Consider the following 21871-nt stretch of genomic DNA (forward strand, 5'->3'; position numbering starts at 1 on the left):
ATCTAAGCACATAATGGGTTTTCATGATTTCCGAAACTTCTTTCGTTCGATTAGTATATTCCTGAGAGGTAAACTAAAGAAATGTACAAGAACAAATATGGGTTCTCATTGAAAGTGTTTCTGATCCGTGGTCAAAATTCAATATGTAGGAATTCGAAGCCTATGTCACGCACCACTCCGATAAAAAAAAATCTGTTGGGAATATAAATAAGAAGTTTTCTTTCTCTTTCAGCCTTAACATTTTTCACAGGGATTTTGAGAGTATTCTTTTATTTATTTGCCATGGCCTAAAAAAGAAAACTCTTCGACTTCCTCTTTCCCACCGCGAAAATCTGATTTTCGCGGGAAAAAAGCTTTTCAGCTGGTAATTGTTTGCGAAGACAAGCTTTATTTTTATGGTCGATTTCTTATTATCATCTGTAACTTTGCACACTGCTTGAAGTGATGTGATTATTATTCTACAGTGCATTTTAGAAACCATCATCCATCGTGTTCGCCAGAACAGAGAGCGTCCATGGTGACCAATAGCAATGCTTGCTGTCAAAGCTTGACCAATCACAGAAAAGTAAGCAAAACTTTTCAAAGACCAACAAAAATAGTTCTAAAGACATGTAGGGGAAAATTGGAATTAAATTGTTTTAACAGTTCAACCCTTTAAAGAAAAAGCTGATTATATTACAGTAACCCAATTAAAATATTCGGCATCGTGGTCAGAATACTGATCGACACTTACTTCCATACACGAATCCACTACATGTCACGTGGAGTGACTTACGGGTAATAAGCGTGAACGAAGAGTATCGTCCATCGCCCCTCATACTTTAGACACGATTAAGGTAGGAAGCAAAATGCACTCTGTGATTGGTCAAGGTTTGACAGCAAGTTTTTCAATTGATCACCATAGAAGTTCTTTCTTTTGGCAATGTGTTCGATCTCTAAGGTGTCTTTACCACATTCATGATTATGGAGACAGTAGGGACGTAAAATTGTGGTCGAAGATAATTGAAATGGTGATGGGGATACATGAGTTGACGGATTGCTGATTTTTATCGAGGCGATCGACGGAAAACGGAAGGGGCGTTGCAGATTTAATACGCGAGATAGCTGGTGAAATCTACACGTGGTTGTTCATAAGTACTGCTCCGGAGACTAGTGAAAAACAAAGGTACGAAGTTATACAATAATATTAAAGATAAATCTGACCCTTACAGACAATTGTCAGCTGAAAAGCTTTTTAACTTTTTCCCGCGAAAACATGATTTTCGCGCGGTTAGGAAAGAGCCAACTTGAAGAGTCAATTTGGTTATTGCGATGAACTGAAAGGATTCTCTCAAAATCTCTGTGGCTGTTTCTAGTATGTGTAGTCTCAAACTCATCAATTAAAGAAGTTTCGAAAACATGATAACCCATGTGACATTATGTCCTCTGATCTAAATAATTCGTATCTAAACAATCGTAGCAATGAATTGAGTCGACGGTCACGCACTATTGTCAGATATTTTTATTAATTTTTAACTTTATTGAATGAAAGAGTATAGCTATTTTTTTTTAAGAAATGAAGGAAAGCCGTTCTTGTTGTTGCCTGCAATCAGTTGCGGGTAAAAAACAACTATATTTTGCCGTTAAATAAATATCGCCATCAAAAAACAAACATCTCACCGAATCGGCATGACATTGCAAACTCTAAAATACGTTTTTACAAAAAAAATCGCGAATGGTTTTTCCATTCCATTAGATTGTTCTCCCTATTGCCCTTGGAGAATCCATTTCGGAAACGCACTAGTTTTGGAAAGAGTCTGGCGGCGTGGAGAAATTTGGCCGCGACTCAAATATTTCTCTCTCCTTCGCCGACATAAATGCAATGCATTTTAGGATTACGTATCTTCAAAACAAAACGGGGAAAGGATGTCAATTAAACATTGCCTTTTTCTTCCTTTCAAAGGATTAAGCCTGGCAATTTCCAATTCTGCATTTCCAAGACTACTAGTGCAAGGGAATGCAAGTTATCCAAGCATGAAAAAATTTTACCATGTTCCATCTTTGGCACTCTTCACCGCTGCCGTTTTCATCTGTCGCTTGCTCGTAAACTTACGTCCAGCTTCACAAGAAGCTGTAATTGGGAAGAATTTGACGTACGTCGACTTACTTGGCTGTTTGTTTGTATTTTTTCTCGGTTAAACTTCAATTTAATCGAACCTGTCGGAAATTAACGTATTTGTGTACATTATCATCGAGAAGAAATGCTAATTACATCTCTCACAACACTGTAAGCCCGTGCTGTACTTCGTGGAAGAGTGAAAAACAAAGAAAACTTTGTTGGTAAACGCATTTTTTGAACAGAAATCAAGTTCACTGAGAACTTGAACCCGAGAAAACTTCAAATATGTGACATTTATTGCCTAAAAAGCCATGTGCGAAGAAATACTGAATTCTGAATTTTTGGTCGTAATGGCGGCTGTTCAAAAAAAGGTTGAGCTTGAACTTTCTTTGGAGAAGAGTACGTTTCCTCGCGACAAATAAGGACATTTGCTGTCAGATGCGATTATTAACCGTGCGATGTACGACTATTAAGTCTAAAAGGCAGTCAAACACGACTATTAATGAGTTTGTACGCGATTAATAGTCGTACTTACCACGATTATTAATCGTGATAGAAGACGCTTTCAGACTATTAATCGCTAGAAATGCCATTTGCGATTAATAGTCTTACTTTAAGGACTTTTGAGCCAAATAATCGTAAAATTTGCACTCCGGAAATTAAAAAACACTCCGGAAATTAATAAACCCCTGTTTCATACTACATTCTAAATGCATAAGTATAAAATGAGAACAGTAAACACATTGCCAAACTCAGCACCTCTTTTACTTTTAAACCTATGTAAATCATGTCATAATACCAGTAGGTAGAACTTTTTCTTTTGTATCTAAAATGTATAGTATTCAAATGTCATTTATGACAAAGCAAATGCTGGAGTATCTTCTGGTGCCTCTCAAGTAGATGGAGAGCCATCTTTCCTCTCAATCATCATCGAGGCACTCCCCTGTTACTGCTTTCTTGCACTCTTTCTGTCCAATTGACTAAGTAGAGAGTTTAGTTCATTGCTCCTTCACATGAGAGACCTACACAGCACCTTTTGGCTCGAGGGGGCTTTGTCCTTAGAACTGTTGTTCCCAGCACTGTTGTGCTCAGACATTGAATGTTCTGAGGACATGTAATCCACAGACAAGAGACACAAGCGGTATTTATCTTTTTCCTCTTTCTTGATAGATGTACATTGAAATAGAGCTTTGCACAGATAACATACTTTTACTCAACCAGAAAAGTGGTCCTGTAGGTTATCAAAACCTTGGCTGTGGCTATGAAGCTTCCTCTATTGCCAGAGGTCCTTTCCATTGAGTTGAGGAGAAAAGAATGGGTTGTTGCTGCCCATCAATGGTGCAGAGATATTTAAGAAAGCAGGAATGATTGGGGATTCTACGAGCTTGGAAGAGAGCTCCTAATCAATATGCTGCATTTCTTGCATGGAACACATGACTGAAATTGTGAAACTATTGAAACTTAGGTTGTGTCAGTGATTGAAGAAGACATGTTTAAAGGAGCTTTTTTCCCTGAAGCTAATTGTTTTGAGGAAGGGAACAGTAGTTGTAACATTAAAACCAATTAGACAACAGTTGCCAACAGTTACATATCCGAATTCAATACATTTGTCTGTAAATAAGACTTTGCTCTAATAATCAGCTGTATTGAAGTTTAAAAACATTGCTAGACATATTTGATTAAATAAGTGACTTTATTTCTGTGTTAAACATAAAGACCAGTGAAAGGAAAAAATCCTAGTAGCAGACATGCAAGAGAAAGCATGCAAAAACAGTAGGTTCCATGAACCTCCAACCGAGGATTGAGGTTGATAGCCAGATGTTTTATTTTATGTGATTGCTTATTTTCTATTTCATTAACATCTCTTCAATCAGGAGTGAAAAAGTTGAGGGATGCTTTCAACAATGGGCATGTGACTGCAACAATTGTTGAGCTAGAACTAGTCTATCTGGCGACAACAATAGCTGGAGTATGGTTTCCATAGATCTTAACAATTGCCTAATATTTGGCATTGATCACAGCAATCATATCTTAAAAGCTTTTATAGTTTTTTAAGCATTGTCTAGTTACCACCTCAATTTCAATACTAATTTGGTGGTGTGTGCAGCAAAGCCTCATGTGGTATTGAAAATTTTGAGTTTATTGTTTGTTAACAAGTACAGGTAAATCCTGATAATTCATGAACAATGAGCATGTTAACATTTTCATTCAAATTGAATACACTACACAAAGAAACACTTCATTGAAACCACTGTATTCTAGCTAAACCAGACATGTTAATTTTATATTCTTGAATGAAAAACCTTACCTTTCAAAACAGATATTCCCCAAGCAGTTGCTTTCTTTATGTTTTTGAGAATTGCATCATCAATAAGAGAATCACAGATCTGAGAAATCGTCAAACTTTGAGTCAGCAGAAGCCATGGTGTGATGACAGTGGTGTGTTGAATTTACACCACCATTACTTCACATCATGTTTTAGTATCTTGTTCTCTTGCTAATAATTCTTAGGATTCCACTATTTTCATGAGAAATGGATTTGAAGTTCTTCTCTGGGATCCTCATCGTGTCCCTTGATTATGGCATGTAATTCTTATGCATCTCAAAGAAATGGGTCATTCACTTTCCGTGCATTTCCTGTGACAAGGAGAGAATTAATGGTATTGGTTTTCCTGCATGCTCTCCAACCTGTAGCGATTGACTGACAGTGTAGAAGGAGAATGTGTTTAAAGCACTCTTCCATTGGATATGTTTGTTCAGGACTTGCCATGGGACTTGCTGTTCATTCATGAAATCTCTATAGCTTGTAATGTATTCTGTTATGGGACCTTCCAATGGACTGTTTGTGAATTTTCTTGGCCTATTCCCATAGTCAATGCAGCATTTACTTGAACAGACTTCAAACCGTTGTCAATGTAGAAGTCCTTACGAACGAAATCTGCGGTGCTAGCTCCAAATTCTTCTTCAAAATCATTGGCCGTAGACTTCAAAGCTAAATTTGCGCAGCCTGGGGACGAGGTGGCTCCAAACAAGTGTACAGTCATTCAGTACTCTTTTGGTTCTTTGGTTAGGTCACCATCTTCCCTCCAGAGAAAGCGCAACAAGTCTCTGAGTTCTTCACTCACTTTTACTTGGTGAAACATGGTTTCTATGTCACACATGAAAGCCATTGGCTCTTGTCGAAACCTGCAAAGCACTCCTGTCAAATTGTTTGTCAAGTTGGGGCCTTGAAGCAGGTGCTTGTTTAGCGATTCACTTTCGTACTCAGCAGCACAATCGAAAACTACACGAATCTTATTGGGCTTCTTAGGATGATAGACTCCGTGGTGTGGAATGTACCAAACGTTCGCTTGTTCTTGAACTTGACCATGGGATGCATGTTCCGATTCAGACATCTTTGGTACCCTCTCAGTGTATCCATTCTTTATCAGACATAGTTTGAAGCTACACTGGTTTGCAGATTTAGTGAATGTAACCGAAGAAGTTACAATTCATAGACCCAAACTATGGGTCTATGAATTGTAACTTCTTCGGTTACATTCACTAAATCTGCAAACCAGTGTAGCTTCAAACTATGTCTGATTGTCCACCTGGTTGCCGTGTTAACTTTAATATATTTCATTCTTTATCAATTTCTTCATAAATTCCAAGTAATCCGTGTAGTATTTCTGGCCGCTTCTACCCACGAACCTTCTTTTTAGCTGATTAAGTCTGCGAAGCGCTACTGTCTTGTTGTTTGGAAGCTCAATGGTTTCGTTCTTCAAGGGTAGTGGGAGCTCATGATGGCCATCATTGCAATGTTGAATTCCCTTTTCTGCTATTTGAATAAACTTTCTGTCTTCTTTGGATAGACCATGCTTCGATGTTTTTGTGTTCCAAGAAATTGAGCTCGAACATCTGATTAATTGCTGATGGGTTTATGACCTTTGTTTTTCCGTGGAGAATGAAACTCAACTGGTTAGAGCTGTCACTTGCTCCAGAAATAACCTCTCTTGTGAAGGTACGATGACAGGTGGAATCTAGGGCGTGGCCATCTCGAGGGTTGTCTGATGTGGCAACTGGTCCCATGATGCTCCAACCTAACAAGGTTCGAACAGCGTAAGGGTCTTCTCCTTTACCCCAAATAACTTCTGTTGATGTGATCGCTTTGGGGCAGTTGCAACCGATTAGCAGGCCAATATCTGTCTTCATCATATGGAGCAATTTTGCCTTGGATCCTTTTAAGGTGTGGCCAGTTGTTCATGGTTTTGGTCAACTTCGGTGCGTTTGTCAAGTTGCTTCTTTCAACTGCTATCCTCTGTCAACCAAGCATCGTGCTTAAATCTAAACTACTTTCAACACTCTTGATACCGAGTTCACGCTGTACTTGGGTGGTCACGAAGGTTGTGTCACTTGCATCGTCTAGGAGGGCGTAGACCTTGATTGCTTTGGCTGGGTTATCCTTGTGGAACAGAAGAACTTGGATGATTTGACAATTAGTGATTATGCTGGCAGACTCTGTAGCTGAGCCGTGCGTTACACTGATCAGGTTTGAGCTTGCAGATCCTGCAACTGGAGGTTTCTTGCTGAGTGGTTCATTCTTGTTAGATGGGTGCTGAGTTTCTTGTGACTTGCAGTCAGGCTGTGGACAAATCTCGGTGGATTTTGGTTTTACGCCATGCGATAAGGTGTGGTGACGTCTTCCACATTCTTTGCAAATGGATCTATTACGACATCCCGAAGACATGTGACCTGACTTGAAACAGCTGAAACCAAGAGCTTTACTGCAAATAAATTCACTGCGTTCATCTACTGAACTCTTGAGAAATTTGCTGCACTTGATGAGGGCGTGCTGACCGTTGCAAAGGGGGCAGGCCTGATCTGTTTGATCTGCAAATGGTTTTGTCAATGACGCAAGGTCACTGGGGTGTGGAGTGCCTGATGTCACAAGTGAATTGGCGCTCAAATCACTATCGTCCTTCTTCTTTGACTTGTTCTTCCATCCCCACTTCGTCTGAGTACCAGTCTTCTCACGTTCCGCTTTCAGGGCATCAGGTGAGAAGATGGGGTCATTTGCAAGTTCTGCTTCTTCTCTGACAAAGTTCATAAAGGTGCTAAATGTGATTATTTTCTTAGACTTGGTTTGCCTTTCATGGGCATGCCGGCACCATTTCACAGCAGAGTAAGAAGGAAGTTTGCTGCAAACAAGGCTGAGAGTTTCTGTTGAGTCAAGGTCCCCCATTGACTGTATCGTCTTCGTTGCTTCTTCACATTGTATGAGAAAATCAGAGAAGTCCTGGAGGCCACTGCTATGACCATCATTTATCTTTGGCCAGTTTCTTAGACTAGACTTGTAAGCCTCAGCTACATGGACAGGATTCCCGAAACGCTGGTCTTACATCTTCCGAGCTTTATCGTAGGCACTGTCAGAGCTCATAGCCAGGAAACCTTTCACTATGTTGTTAGCCTTGCCTCTGGTGTACTTGTCAAGGAAATACAGCCGGTCTTTGTTTGATGGTACATTACTGCAAATGATGGAATCGAAGGTGGTCATGAAGGCTGGATATTCAAAGTAATCTCTGGAGAAGACTGGCAGCTCTTTAACCAGGAGGCTGCTAATCTTCTGCTGATTGATAATTAATGAGCTCAATTCGGCCTGCTTCACTTGTAGGCGTACGATTTTTTTGAAGAGTGGTATTAATGCCATTCTCTTGAAATTGGGGCGTGAACACAGGATTTGCTTTCCAAGGCTCAAAGGGTGGCATTAGATAACTTCCCGGAACGAGTGGAGGAGCATACGGGTTAGCCTTAAAGCTTCTTTCTTGTTTAATGTTCTCGTCACTTATGTCTGGTTTTAACTCCTGTTCAACCACGGGATTAACGTCTTTGACACTTGACTCTTCTTTATCGCCCGCTAATCTTTCTTCATCTAGGATTTGCTTTATTGCTACTTTTTCTGCACTTGCAATAGCTATCTCTTTCTCAAGATGCAGCCGCCTCAATTCTCTCTCTGTGTCGAGAAATTCCATTTCGGCCTGTAACTTTGCAACCTTGGATGTGGCATCGAGTAGCACAAAGGAAAGATGTTTTGTAGAGGACATACTAAATTTAGACTTTCCAGACGCCTTTGATTTCACTCTATGATCAGATTTGACAGATCTCACTGACTGTGCCCGACTGAGGTTTCTTTCAAGTGATTGCATACGTTCACAAAGTCTAACTCTGCACTCAATAGATTCCCGATTGCGAATATCAAACTGTTGATATGAATCTTCCTTTTCTTTTTCGGACTGCATTAGATCATTGTGCTCCTTGAATGTGGTATTGAATTTGTCTTTCAAGTTATCCAATTTGAAACTCTCTTCTTCTAATTGTTCTATTGTTGTCTTGGGTAAATTATGCAGCACATTAATCTTATCCATCTGTTGTTTTAATATTTTGAAGGCAGAGTTCCGATTAGAAAGTTTTGTTTCCAGCTGATAAGCCAAACCCTTTTTGGTCATTACTCTTCTTCATCCAGTTGTTTTGGAGAATTTGAATCGTGAAAGTTCTACACCTGCCACACTCCTGGGTGGCTTTGGTATTTGAGGTGTTGCCTCAAAGTCCAACTCTGATGGTGTCCTAATATGTCAGAGGACCGGTTCGCTAAAAAAACTCATTGTTCCTTTGCCAAGAAACAAAGTACCAAAGGATTGAGACGAAGTTTAAATAGAATTCAAAACCATTTGGTGGAATGAAGCAAGGATATTTTACCATGACGCTTGTGACGAAAGACGAAACTTGGAGGGGTGTCGCTAAGGCATGTTTGCTAAGTGTTACTGATGTTAGGACTATTTTACAGGTCATAGTAAAACCATGAAAACCAAGATGACGGCTAATGGTGCTTATTCAGATCACGAAGACAAAGACGAAGACGATCACAAAGACGATCACGATTGTAAACTGAAATTTCAATAATATAATGAATGCATGAATCTACTTGAATTGGTGCGAAAGGCATGAAAGAAACACTTTACTTGCCTATGTCGATAATGCAATTAAAATAACAACAATTAATGTAAATTAACATAAACAAATCATAAAAGGCTAAATTAAAACTACTTGAGATTCAAAGATCAGCTACACGACGAACATTTGCGGCTGATTAACAGCCCAAAAACCTAAAATGTGGGCATTGCTGTCTGAGCATCTAGTTCTTTCAAATTACTCTATTGATTTCAAGATGATTAGTTGTACTATTGTACAACACAGTGCAAATGTACACTATCGCCCAAGGTGAAAAACTAAACTGAAACACATGGAAATAAAACTAACAAAATTGCTTACATATCGGTCCCGCTGGTGCCAAAGGTTTAGAATAAAAGAATGAAGGTACTGCTATTCAAGGCAAAATCTTGCAAAACTCTGGCTTAAAGGGACGCTAACTTAGCTTTTATATGCACATGGTGACGCTAAAAGATCCAATTGCAAACCAATAGGAAAAAGATAAACATTGAAACTATGATCGTAACTAGGCACACAAAGTAATTGATAATTGATCTAATCAAAAAACTGTTCTTTTGTTCGATATCCTTAACAGTAAACCTCAAATTCCATTATGTTCCAGTGTAGCTAGGGGAATGTTGTGGTCTACTGTATCAAAAGCTTTACTTAAGTCCAAAAATATCCCGCAAAAATATAATTTACTTTGAATGGTTCTTTGGATTTTATCAGTGATAAGCATAGAAGCCTGAATAGTGGAGTGTCTACTATGAAAACCAAATCGATTATCATCTAGTTTATTATGTTTATTAAGAAAATTAACTAATCTATTAGACATTAGCTTCTCCATTATTTTATGGAAAACAGATAACAGAGTAATTGGTCTTTAATTGAATACTAAAGCCTGGTTACCACTTTTGTACAGAGGTATTACTCTCCCATGGTAACACAAGATGCTCTTCAATAATTTAAGAATTTTCAGTAAGATTCTATGTGACCCCAGTGTTTTATTCGCATTTAGGCTAGAAATAATATTCTCAACTTCCGTTAGTGATACTGGTGATTAATTAAAACTGTCGCATTGTGAATTTGTTAAATATTCCACAAAGATTCTATTGCCAAGTTGAATGCCATCGGCTAGACTAAGGCAAAATATTTGTTGAATGCATTAACTGTATCTTTGGCATCAGTTAAGGTGTTACCATCAACTGTTTATTTATCTCAGAAGGACAATTTACTATGCTTAAAGCCAATAAGCTGCTTAGTACCCTTCCATGAGGCTTTTGCATTATTAACATGGTAAGTAAAGTATTCTCTATAATAGAGTTTTTACTAGCAATTAAAATATGCTTTAGTTTCTTCTTGAAAATTTTATAGCGAGAGTGATTACTTTGAGACTTACTTTTTATGTAATGTTTTCTTAGCTTATTTTATGTTTTAATAGATATATTAATACCCTGAGTAATTTCAAGGTTTGGACTAAAATTTTGTTCCTCGTTTACTGAACTTTTTTAAAGGAGCATGTTTGTCTATTGTAGTATTGACTACAGAATAAAAGGAATCAAACATCTGATTGATTTCACTTTCCCTAAAAACATTATCCCACTGAATTGACTCAACATCTGCTAAAAAGTTATCCTGATCAAAGCAAGAATAATCACGTGCAAACCTGGTCATATCACTTGCTGTCCAAGATTTGTTGATAATTGAGAAATTTGTTAAATAATCTGTAAGGTCACAAACCAAATTTCCACTTGTAGCAACAAATTTATTAGAGTTAAAGAAAATATGTGATCAGTGATTCTTGTAGGCTGCAGAATGTGTGGTAAGAAGCCATAAGAAATCACATTATTAATGAATTCCTGTTATCTGAGTCTTCAAAGTTCAGAAGATTTATGATATTAAAGTCACCCTTGAATAAACACAACTTCTTAGTTTTTGAAAGTTTCTCTAGAGTTGAGAAAAGATATTTGTTAAAGTCCTCAGTTTTACCACTTGGGTGTCTATATATGACAGTGCACAAAATATTTTTATATGGATCATGATTAATCTCAATCCATAGAGATTCAAACTCTTGTCGTTGAACAAAGATCATCTCAAATATGAAATTGAATCCCCTGTGATGAAGAACCACACATCAACAGCATTAGTTAGAGTTGACTTGGAGACAAAATCATATCCTTCAATAGCAATATTGCTAGTTAGATCACAGTTACTTTTTATCTTTGTTTCAGAAAGGCTAATAACATGAAATGATTGCTGTACACAATTATAGTAAGCTTCCTTCATGAACATAGCAATGTATCGGGTGATTCTAAAAACCAAATCTTTGTCACATGCACATCTTTCATAGAAGGTGATAACAGTGGTGATAACAGTAATGATGACAAAGATGATTCAGTTAACACTGACTCCCATTTGGGTTAGGAATCAAAGAGCTTGAAAATTTGTGAGAAAACAAGCCCCTGTGTATATCTGATTGATTGAATCTAATGCATTCATTGGCACATCAGAATAAAAAGAAATGGTGTTCTTTGATTCTCCTAATTGCTCTTTCCACATGAATACGAAGACTTGCAATTGTTTCAGTTTGCTGTACATTCTCTGATGAAAACTGAGCTTGACTCCATAGGAAAGGAGGTGTAAGAAACAGCACTTGGGTATTAAACGAAGATTTATTGTAAACAACTATATGCAGTCAAGTGACGTTCTACAACGTTTTAGGAACTCCAGCACACGGTTGTGCAATCACGCGTAAATGCATTTCATTGGCTGAATCAACAATATAACAGAAACTCGTGTGGTTAGATATCACATAGCAAGTCACGCAACTTGTCACATCTTCCCTTTTTCCAAAACATGTTAAAAGTACATCCACTGTCATTTATAGGTTCTTAACAAGTTCTCCTTGCAAAATAACAAAGTCCTTAAGCCAGCCGGGCGGCCTCGTGTCCCGTTGTGGTCTCTGTGACTCGGGGGTTTCTCTTGGTACCGACAGGGGGCATTCTTCAGGTAGGGCAGTTCCGTTGGCTCCGACACTTCTGCATGTAAGGTTTTCTGGGTCAGCCATGTCCTCTGGCAATGTGGCCTCGTTTGATTCTCCTGTCTTGATTAGCTGCCTTCGATTTCTCCTGTAAACTGCATTACCTACTTGTACCCTGAAGCTCCTCGGGCCTGCGTTATCCAGGACTCCACGTTTTCTCACCGGGTAGTCTCATACGTACTGCATCCACGACACTGATTGGCTCCAAGGGACTGGCTTTCTTGTTATAGTAGAACTGTTGCCGCTGCTTTGTACCAAGTAGTTTGCGAGTGTCTTCTTCTGTGAGAAAGTTGGGCTGCAATAGGGAGCCTGCGATGGGGAGCAGTGTCTTACAGCAGCGACCCATCAGATGTTGGGCAGGACTGGTTCCAATTCCAGCTGTGGGCATGTTGCGCCAGTCTAATAGTGCTTGAAACTCTGATGTTCCGGATGCCTTGCACTTTCTAAACAAGGTTTTGATGGTCTGCACTGCTTTCTCTGCCTTTCCATTAGACTGAGGATAGGTTGGCAACGATGTCTTGTGTTCGAACACCCATGTCTTCGCGAAAACTGCAAATTCGGCAGAGGAGAACTGCGAACCATTATCCGTGACTAGGGTGTCGGGTACGCCATATCTTGCAAATATCGCTTTCAGCTCCTTGATTACGGCACAGGAGGTAAGGTTGCTCAGGCAAGCTACCTCGATAAAGTTACTGTAGTAGTCACTGACAACTAACAATACTCTGTTGTCAAACTCACAAACTCATGCTGGAGCATTGGTTCCTTGACAAACTCATGCTGGAGCATTGGTTCCTTTCCTTGGCCAATGCGATGTGTCATACAGACGTCACACTTGGAGATGTATTCTTTGATCTCCGTGGTCATACGTGGCCATTACAGGGTGTCTCTTGCTCAGCGTATCCATCCTTCAATGCCAATGTGTGACGCGTGTGTCTTCTCCATAAGTTCCTTCCTCAAAACTGCAGGAACAACAATCTGCTGACCTTGAAAGACAAGCTCATTCTGGATGGTTAGTTCATCACGCACATCAAAGTAAGGACGCACACATTCAGAAACCAGTGCCCTGTTCTCAGGCCATCCGATTCTGATGATGTCTGGTAGTTTCTGCTGTACTGGATTGTCTGCCGCTGCATTCCTCAGTTGTTGCCAACTATCCTCGGTCACGGGGAGCCATACATGGTGATCTATGTCTTCCACCTCTCTTGTAAACTCGGTAGCATTTACTTCCGGCAGGTAGGCGCGACTCAGTGTGTCTGCTAGAAGCATTTCTTTTCCCTTCTTGTACTTGACTTGCAAATTATACTTCTGCAGCCGCAACAGCATCCTCTGCAGGCGCTTCGGAGTTGCAGCCAGTGGTTTTAGGAAGATTGCCTCCAAGGGTTTATGGTCGGTCTCCACATTTACCAGGTCTCTGCCATAGACAAATGCATCAAAGCGATCACAGGCAAACACAATCGAGAGCAGTTCCTTCTCTATTTGGGCATAATGTGTTTCAGCCGGTGTCAGTGCACGTGAGGCGTATGCTACTGGCTGTCCGTTCTGCATAAGTGCTGCTCCAAGCCCAGACTGGGACGCATCACACTGCAATGTGACCTCCTCTTTAAGATTGTAATAGCGTAGAACTGGGGTGCGTGTTACCATTTCTTTGAGCTTCTCGAATGCAGTTTGTTGAGCTTCATTCCAGACCCACAGAACATCAGACTGCATTAAGTCCCTTAATGGCTTGGTGACGTCCGAAAGGTGTGGAAGGAACTTGGCGAGGTACTGGGCCAGTCCCAGAAGTTGTTGCACACCAAGCTTGTCTGTTGGGGCTGGCATCTCACTGATAGCTTGAACTTTGGCAGGGTGTACTTCTAGTCCCTTGTCGGTTGCCATGTGCGCAATGAACAGCACTTGCGACTGGCGCAATTTTAGCTTCTCTGGATTTAGATGGACATTCTTTGCTTCGCATTGTTTGAGGAACTCGAGGAGATTTTTGTCATGGTCTCGTGTCGCTTCCCTGAATGTCTTGCCGTATCCAACTGCAACAAAGTCGTCAGCAACTACCTCAATACCCGTCATACCTTTAATGAGCTCGTGCATCTTCCTTTGAAACACTTCCGGCGCGGATGAAATGCCAAACTGCATGCGCCTGCAGCAGCACGGTCAAATGGCGTTTGAAAGGTCGTCAGGTATGTAGATTCTTCATCTAGGCTTACATGCCAAAACCCATTCCGAACATCCATAACCGTGAAGACTTTAGCTCCGTGGAGGCGTGTCGCGATGTCCTCCACTGTCGGGAGCTGGTACTTCTCTCTTTGTATGGCATGGTTCAGGTCTTTGGGGTCAAGACATATGCGCAGCTTTCCATTCTTCTTTGGGACAGCAACAATGGAGCTTATCTATCTGGTGGGCGTGGTTACTTGGGCAATGATACCTGGTGCTTCCAGAGCATCCAATGTATCCTTGAGCTGAGGCCTTCATGCCACTGCAATGCGACGTGGAGCATGTTGTACAGGCAGGAGAGTCTCATCCAATCTAGTAATCTTATATTGACCGTCAAGTTGTCCGAGGCCCTCGCCGAAGACATCTGGAAACTTTAACATTAACTCCTCCTTGGTTACTGGTGATGGCTGGTCTTCTATGGCATAAACAGAGGAACCTCCTGTCTCAGGCTTGTTGAGCAGGTCATTGTCCTTGTACTGGCTAGGCACGACTTGATACCAAGAATCGGACGAATTTCTTCACTGTCCACCAGGCGACAGTCCAGAAGGCATGACCTCTCATTTCTCCAGACACGGATGCTGACGCGGCCGATGACTTTAATTTTTGAGCCTCCATATGCAACCAATGATGCCTGAGTGTGATTCACTTTTTCAAGCTACTCATCTTTAGATGCCTTCCGATAAACCTGTAGCGGCAGCACGTTACACTGGGCTCCAGTGTCGGGTTGGAAACGGATGAAGTTACCAGACTCTAGCTTCAGTGTCACTAGTTGTGAATCATTGAGTTTCACGGCTGCTACCTCTATGTGGTACATCTCACCAGCCTCATCATCTTCTAAATCGGTCGCCTTAACTTCCTTTGATTTGCATCTTGATGTGAAGTGGTTCCGCTTTGCACATTTCAGGCATTCCTGTCCTATTGCGGGACAGGATTCCGAACTTTCCCGGTGTTGATAGCCACATTTTTCACAGTCTCTGCCATGCCGCCCCTGACCTTGCTGTTGTCTTCTACGAGTTGTTTTCTTGGATTTTCGTAAGTTAGGCAGACATTCCTGCACCAGTTTGTTTGCCTCCAGTTTGGTTCGGTCTCCAACAATTTTCATCTGTGTTTGCATGCTTTCGGCGGCACGACAAATCTCATGAGTCTTTGCGAGGCTGAGTTTCGACTCTCGCAGCAGTTCTCTCACTTCTGAGTCGCGTATGCCGAAAATTAAGCGATCTCTAAGCATTTCGTCGGGGGTTATCGTGTCGAAGTCACAGCCCTCTGCAAGCTTACAAAGTGCAGTCTTGTACTGGTCATAGCTTTATCCCGCTTCTTGTGTTCGACAATTAAAGCGATAGCGCTCGAATCGTACATTCTTTTGTGGCTGGCAATACTCGCCAAACTTCTGTAGCACCAGGGCAATCTTGTTTTCGTCCCCTTCATTGGCCCAGTCTGTAAACGTGGAATACACATTACGAGCCTCTTCTCCTATGACCATCAAGAGAGTAGCAACTTGGACGCCTTCCGACTTCGTATCAAGCTCAGTAGCCAAAGCATAGCTATTCCATGCTAAATTAAACTTCTTCCATTTCTCTGCGGCATTCTGATCATGAATATCCAGCGGCGTTGGCGGCAGTAAGCTATGTCCGGATGCCATTTTCTAGTAAGCTTCAATGCAGCATGGATCCTGTCGCCGCTGCCACCATGTAGGAAACTGCACTTGGGTATTAAACAGAGATTTATCGTAAACAACTATATGCAGTTGAGCGACGTTCTACAACGTTTTAGGAACTCCAGCACATGGTTGTGCAGTCACACGTAAATGCATTTCATTGGCTGAATCAACAATATAACAGAAACTCGTGTGGTTAGATATCACATTGCAAGTCACGCAACTTGTCACAGGAGGGATATTGAGCTGTACTTCTTTTTCTAATAACAAATCTTGAACATCAAAACCTTTGTCTGCCATGTTGAGTCTCCATCCTCAAACAAATCCAAAATACCACTAAACCCGGTGATTTCTTTGTCAGATATAGCACTAGTATACAAACTAGAAAAAAAGGAAACTGCTCCATAAGGAGTTATCCCAAAAAACCTTTAAGGGTAGGATTGCTCTTGCAAGACGAGTATAATTGAGACTTAAGTAAGAGTGAGCAAGGGGTTTGCACATGAATTTCTGTGCAGTCTATGATCACCCTAGTGGTTGGATAAAGGGTATGGAAACATTCAGGCATATAACAATTGACATCCTCCTTTGAAGGCCATATTGGTTGACTTCCCAACATAAACTAACGACAATTGCACGAAGTTGTTATCTTTCTACTTTCAGGGGATATATGGATTTGCAATCTGTGAGCAAGGTCTTGCCCAAATAATCCTAATTTAAGTCCTACCAAAAACAAACAATTCATCTATGACTTGCATATTTTGCATATTCATGCGAGTGTGCTGACTAATTCGTGCATTTTTCTCTTAAGTGAGGAATTTTATCACGGAACGGAGCTTTTCTGCAGTAGAGATGCCAAGAGGTCATTAACTATTTAACATTCGCTAAAAACCAAATAACTGCCTGTGTTATTATAACAAGCAAACTTAAGTGAAGTTTGAACCCCTTACTTCCCCCGCTCATCTTTCTTTATATGCATATTTGGGGCAAAAACTAAGCGGCCAATTTCCCCGAGTTTTATACCAGCTCATGGAAATTGGATGACTGGGTATTTTATTATGCTATAAAGTCAGTGGAATTCTAATATTATCAAGTACAAAATATGGTGTTTAAAACTTCCCCTTGACAACAAAATCAGTGGAAACACCAAAAGCATGTGTATGGAGGATGAGCAGGTTTTACCTCTAACTGCAGGAATGGGTTATAAGCTGCTAGCTTGGAATTACTAGCAGAACAAGCTATATACAAAGAGAGTTTAAGTACAAAAGGATTTGAAATCAGGCGCTGTGCAAGGTCATTTCTCCCTTTGTTGCAATTCCTAGCTCAATGTTACCAAATGTGGCACTTTTGCAACGTGGCTTCGCAACAAGACATGGTTCCAAAAAAGTGGCTGTAATTGCAAAACAACGCAAGCTGAAAAGCTGTAACTTGGTGAACATAATGCTAAGTAGACAAGGTCAAACATAATAATGTTTCAGACTTTTTCCTCAAATGCCTTGACCGCAGTAAAACATTCAAGTTCAAAGAGTAAACTTTAGGCCTTTTTGGAAATGGTAAACTTGAACGTAGATGAAAGTTTATACTATTACACCCGACTTTCTGCCAATCTCTTCAATACCCTGTTTAAAAATGGCGGGGTGGTCGGGGGAATATACCAGCATTTATTAGTCTCTCATCTATCTAGTTATTCAACATAAAATTGGATTGTTCCCTTCTTTTGTTTGCGAAACCCCAATCACTGGCACTTTTGTACCTTTTTTGATGTAAAAAGCCATCTAAGATAAAAGCATTTTAAGTTGTGGACGTAAAACTCTGGACAAACATGCACATTACTCTGCTATTGTAACTCCTAGAATTTCATTGAAAAGGGCAAGATTTTGAAGAAGTTCTAACAAGGGAGAAAAAACGTGACTAAAGTGCCACACTTTTCATCTAGAGAGAGAGAGAGAGAGAGAGAGAACCCGAAAAGGGAACTTCTGTAACGTTTAAGGGAACTTTTGTAACGACCAAAGGGAACTTTGGTAACATAGGGCACTTTGGTAACCTGGATTAGGGAACTTTAGTAACCAGATAAGGCACTTTGGGGAACTTAGGGCACTTTTATAAGGCACTTTGGTAACGAAAAGGGGAACTTTAATTATATAACCTTATTTATTATATAAACACCAATGAAATACCAGGTGAGCTTTCATGCGAAAACATGATATCTTCACATGTGAAAATAACATGTTATCTTCACATGTGGAAATATCACCGCTGCTATGGTTACATGATAAATCGTGCCTTTTGCAATAGGTTTGATATTTCATTGGTGTTTATATAATAAACAGAAGATTACATGACCGCTTGGAGATACAAAATTTCTTTTCAACACTCGAAGAGAAATTTTGTATCTCCGTGCGGTCATGTAATATCCTCTATGTAACTTAAATTAGCCTCTGAAAAAGGGCCGGAAAAATGGAGGAAGACCGTCTCAACGTATTAAATTGGCCTACTTTATGCAAACGAAAATTCATCCCACTTGCAGAATGTTATAAAACTGTATTACGCCCAAATAATGTGAACTTCTGTGGGGTTTTTTTAATTAATACATAACTGTACTCGTGCGAACCGTTCTTTTCAATTATTTGCAAAAAGCCTAAAAACAACCTCAGTTATAAATATCCGCCTGATATCTTTTTGTTGTATTTGTAGGAATAAATTAGTATGGGATGTAATGTTGTGGTGTGTGTCGTGTTGAGCTAAGGGGGTGCCCAACGAGAACACACTGTGACAGACACATTTTCTTGTTTGCTCGCGCAAGGAAGCCCCATGAGCAACAATACGGTACAATGGGCCTCGTTTGCCACCGCCTTTATGTTACTACTAGTCAGAGGCGCCAAGTGGCGATGGATCCATTGTTCAAATTCAAGATTTCTTCCACCTGTAATGCTGGTGACTGTCCCCAATTATAAATACTAATTCTCATATTCTCAAATACGGGACGTAATATAACAAGTGTTCCCTGCAACTGAGTAACTATTCTCGCAAAGAAAAATCGTGGGGCAACTTCATTTTGTTAACACAACCAAAAAAAACCAAAAACTTTATTAACGATTCGATCCTAACATGATCGCCAAATGAGTATGGCATAAAAGGAGTAAAAACTAATTAACAATGATTAGGACTTCAAAAAAGCATACGAGAAAAGAAGCACCGTAAAACTTTCAGCTGTTTCCTATTTTAAGGAAAGGTTTCATTTCTAGTCTAAAAATGAAACATAAACAATATTTATACTTATTAACATAGTTTTCAACCACATGCACCAGTAATAAGGCCAAGAATTTGAAAATAGAATGTAGTGTCACTCTTATGGAAAAAAGTTACTAAATTAGATAACACTCATCCCTTTACTATCTTCCATCTGAAATATTAACTTATCAAATTTTAAACTGATAATACAGGTAATCCCAAACTGTTACAATATCGGGACACTTGCAATAACCACAACAACTTTTCGCCTAGTCGCGTTCCTTCTTTAGCTATCCACAATTGTTTTTGAGTAAACTAGTTCTTGTGTTTCATTACCATAGACAGATAAACATTAACGACAACAGCGATAAATATAACTCTGACAAAAAAGGACAAGTAAATGCCCCCTACCCGTAATTGCTCTTCTTACACTCGTTTTCAAACTCCATAGTCAGTTTGTCCAAAAAAAAGCCAAGAATCTCAATGAAAGGTCTTTGCACTCAAAATTTCCCCACAGAACGGGCGATTTGTAACACGGTACGACTTTGTTGCATGCGACAAGCTTACGACAGGCCTACGACATGAATTGTGTCATGCACCAACCTGCAAGTCACTTAGGCGGTGTGTTGAAGGCCTGTCGTAAGCTTGTCGCATGCGACAAGCTCGTTCCATGTAAACCGCCCTTTAAAGGGAATTAAAAACTGCAAAAATGGTTAATCGGCCAATAGCATCTTTAGCCCTGTTGCATGAAACTTCACAAAAAAAAAAAAAAAGTCTGCACTGTTAAAAACCCTGTGAGGGACATTTACAAGCATCCTCAGCTAGATCTAGATCTTCTTAAGACTCCTGTGAACACGTCTTTCATATTTAATTCGATTCACTATAGTGTCCACTGAGACCTTCTCTAACATATCCCTCCCCCAGCTTTCTTTCTCAAGAGTCTCTTTAATACGTGGTTTCGAGATTGGGGCAGATGTCACAATCATTTCCTTGAAAGTGTTCCTTACTTTTTCCAGTTCAGTTGAAGTAAATACATTTTTCATGCTGCTTGTCACAGTTGGAGGAATAATGTCACTGGTGTCGGCTTCGTCCTCCAGGGTTCTCTGGACTCACTGTTCCAGTGTCTGTTGTTCAGAGGGGAGATGTAAAGGCTCTGTTGCAGTCTCTTGTTCGTACCGCCACTGTGAACGAACTTTGTCCAACACCCGTTTAGGACTCTCATTCTGGAGCTCTGGATGACTAGATATTTTTGACCTGACAATCTCTAAGGAGACAGATTGTTTGGCAATTTCTTCTTGAAAAATGGCTCGAACCAAATTTTCTTTTACAGGAGACCATGAGACCTTTGACGTTTTTGACTGGCACTCCTCTGGAGACGGGACAACTGAGATTCCTTCAGGATCACTTTCCTTCTGTTGTTTCTCTCCACGCATGACACATCTCAGTTGTCTTGAGGCCTTAACGGAAGATTTCGACTTCTCGTTTAGCTTGTAATAATGCCTAGCAGTAGCCACATCATGAGCTATTAAATCAGCTAAATCACTGTGGGTCTCACTGCTATTGGTTGTGCAGTGTACTCTTGACACTGCTGACTTTCGCAGTATGGTTGTATGTATGGTACCACCAATGTCCGCTTTTTTTCCAAACAGATTTCATCGCCTTGCTTATTTGGCTTGAGGCCAGACTTTCCCCATTCCAAGACAGAAATACATGATGATCATTGTCATTTGTAGCGCCTGAAACATGGGAGCGAACTTCTGTGACAAAGATTTGTAACCACCAACATAGTTTCTGGCTCAAAACAATTCGGGCATGTCCATGGCTGTACAATGTCTTATGGTCTTTTACAAGGATCACACTGTTTTCATTTTTTTTAACTCTCCCATTTTCATGTTGGCTAAAGCTCCAGATCTGTTTGCATTGTCGATTGAAATTTCGACAATCAAAAAGTCTCTAAGCAAAGTGTACTGACCCTGTGATATGTCTATGTTGTGCGCGCCAGACAATTTTCCTAATAGACAGATTGCATCTCTGGCGGCCTTACTTCTTTCGAACTCTTTTTATCTGCCCCAGTGAAATGACGAAATGAAGTAGACCATCTTGCTACCTTTTCCCTCAGCGCTATTACCTTCTCTGTTATGCTTTCGCCCAAGTCAGTGGTCAGGGAAAAGGAATAAATAAAAGAAATAAATAAACCGACTAATTCACAAACTTCTGCACTGTCATAGCTACCCATGGTGAAATCAAAGGAGCTGTTTGTCTTTTTTGCTCCAGGCTGTACTGTTCTTAAAAAGTAGTGGTTTCCTTGAGTGCATAATAATGTTATTGTCGAGATCCGATATAGTAGTGTACTGTTTGGCAAAGCAGATAGAGTCTGTTAATAGCTTCTTGGTGATAGATGGATAAAAGTTTTCAATGTCGAAGACAGCAAAAGTGTGTTGGTTCTTGTGTTGAATATCAGAGAACCAGTTGATCACTGAATGAATGTCATTTCTTTGGCCTATCGTCGACCCATTATTGGTTAAAAGCATAACATTTTCTTCTTTTTTGTACAGCATGTAAAGAACGCCTGGTTCTTTCCTGGGCTTTAGTAAACTTTTACATCTTTCAGTCATAAAAGGGAGAGTGTAATATTCAATTTCTGAGCCACTATCTTTGTTTTCCTTGAATTTGTCACATTGCT

At 40.1% G+C, this 21871-nt stretch overlaps 3 pseudogenes; all 3 read right to left on the bottom strand.

Moving 5' to 3' along the window:
- Positions 1-11942: 11942 nt before the first annotated feature.
- LOC131773120 (uncharacterized) lies at positions 11943-12683 on the bottom strand (annotated as a pseudogene).
- Positions 12684-14961: 2278 nt separating this feature from the next.
- On the bottom strand, positions 14962-16054 carry LOC136280374 (uncharacterized; annotated as a pseudogene).
- A 3961-nt stretch (positions 16055-20015) lies between these two features.
- LOC131792437 (uncharacterized) lies at positions 20016-21424 on the bottom strand (annotated as a pseudogene).
- Positions 21425-21871: the final 447 nt, after the last annotated feature.

Source organism: Pocillopora verrucosa, chromosome 4 (assembly GCF_036669915.1).
Source record: "Pocillopora verrucosa isolate sample1 chromosome 4, ASM3666991v2, whole genome shotgun sequence".
Taxonomy (NCBI): Eukaryota; Metazoa; Cnidaria; class Anthozoa; order Scleractinia; family Pocilloporidae; genus Pocillopora; species Pocillopora verrucosa.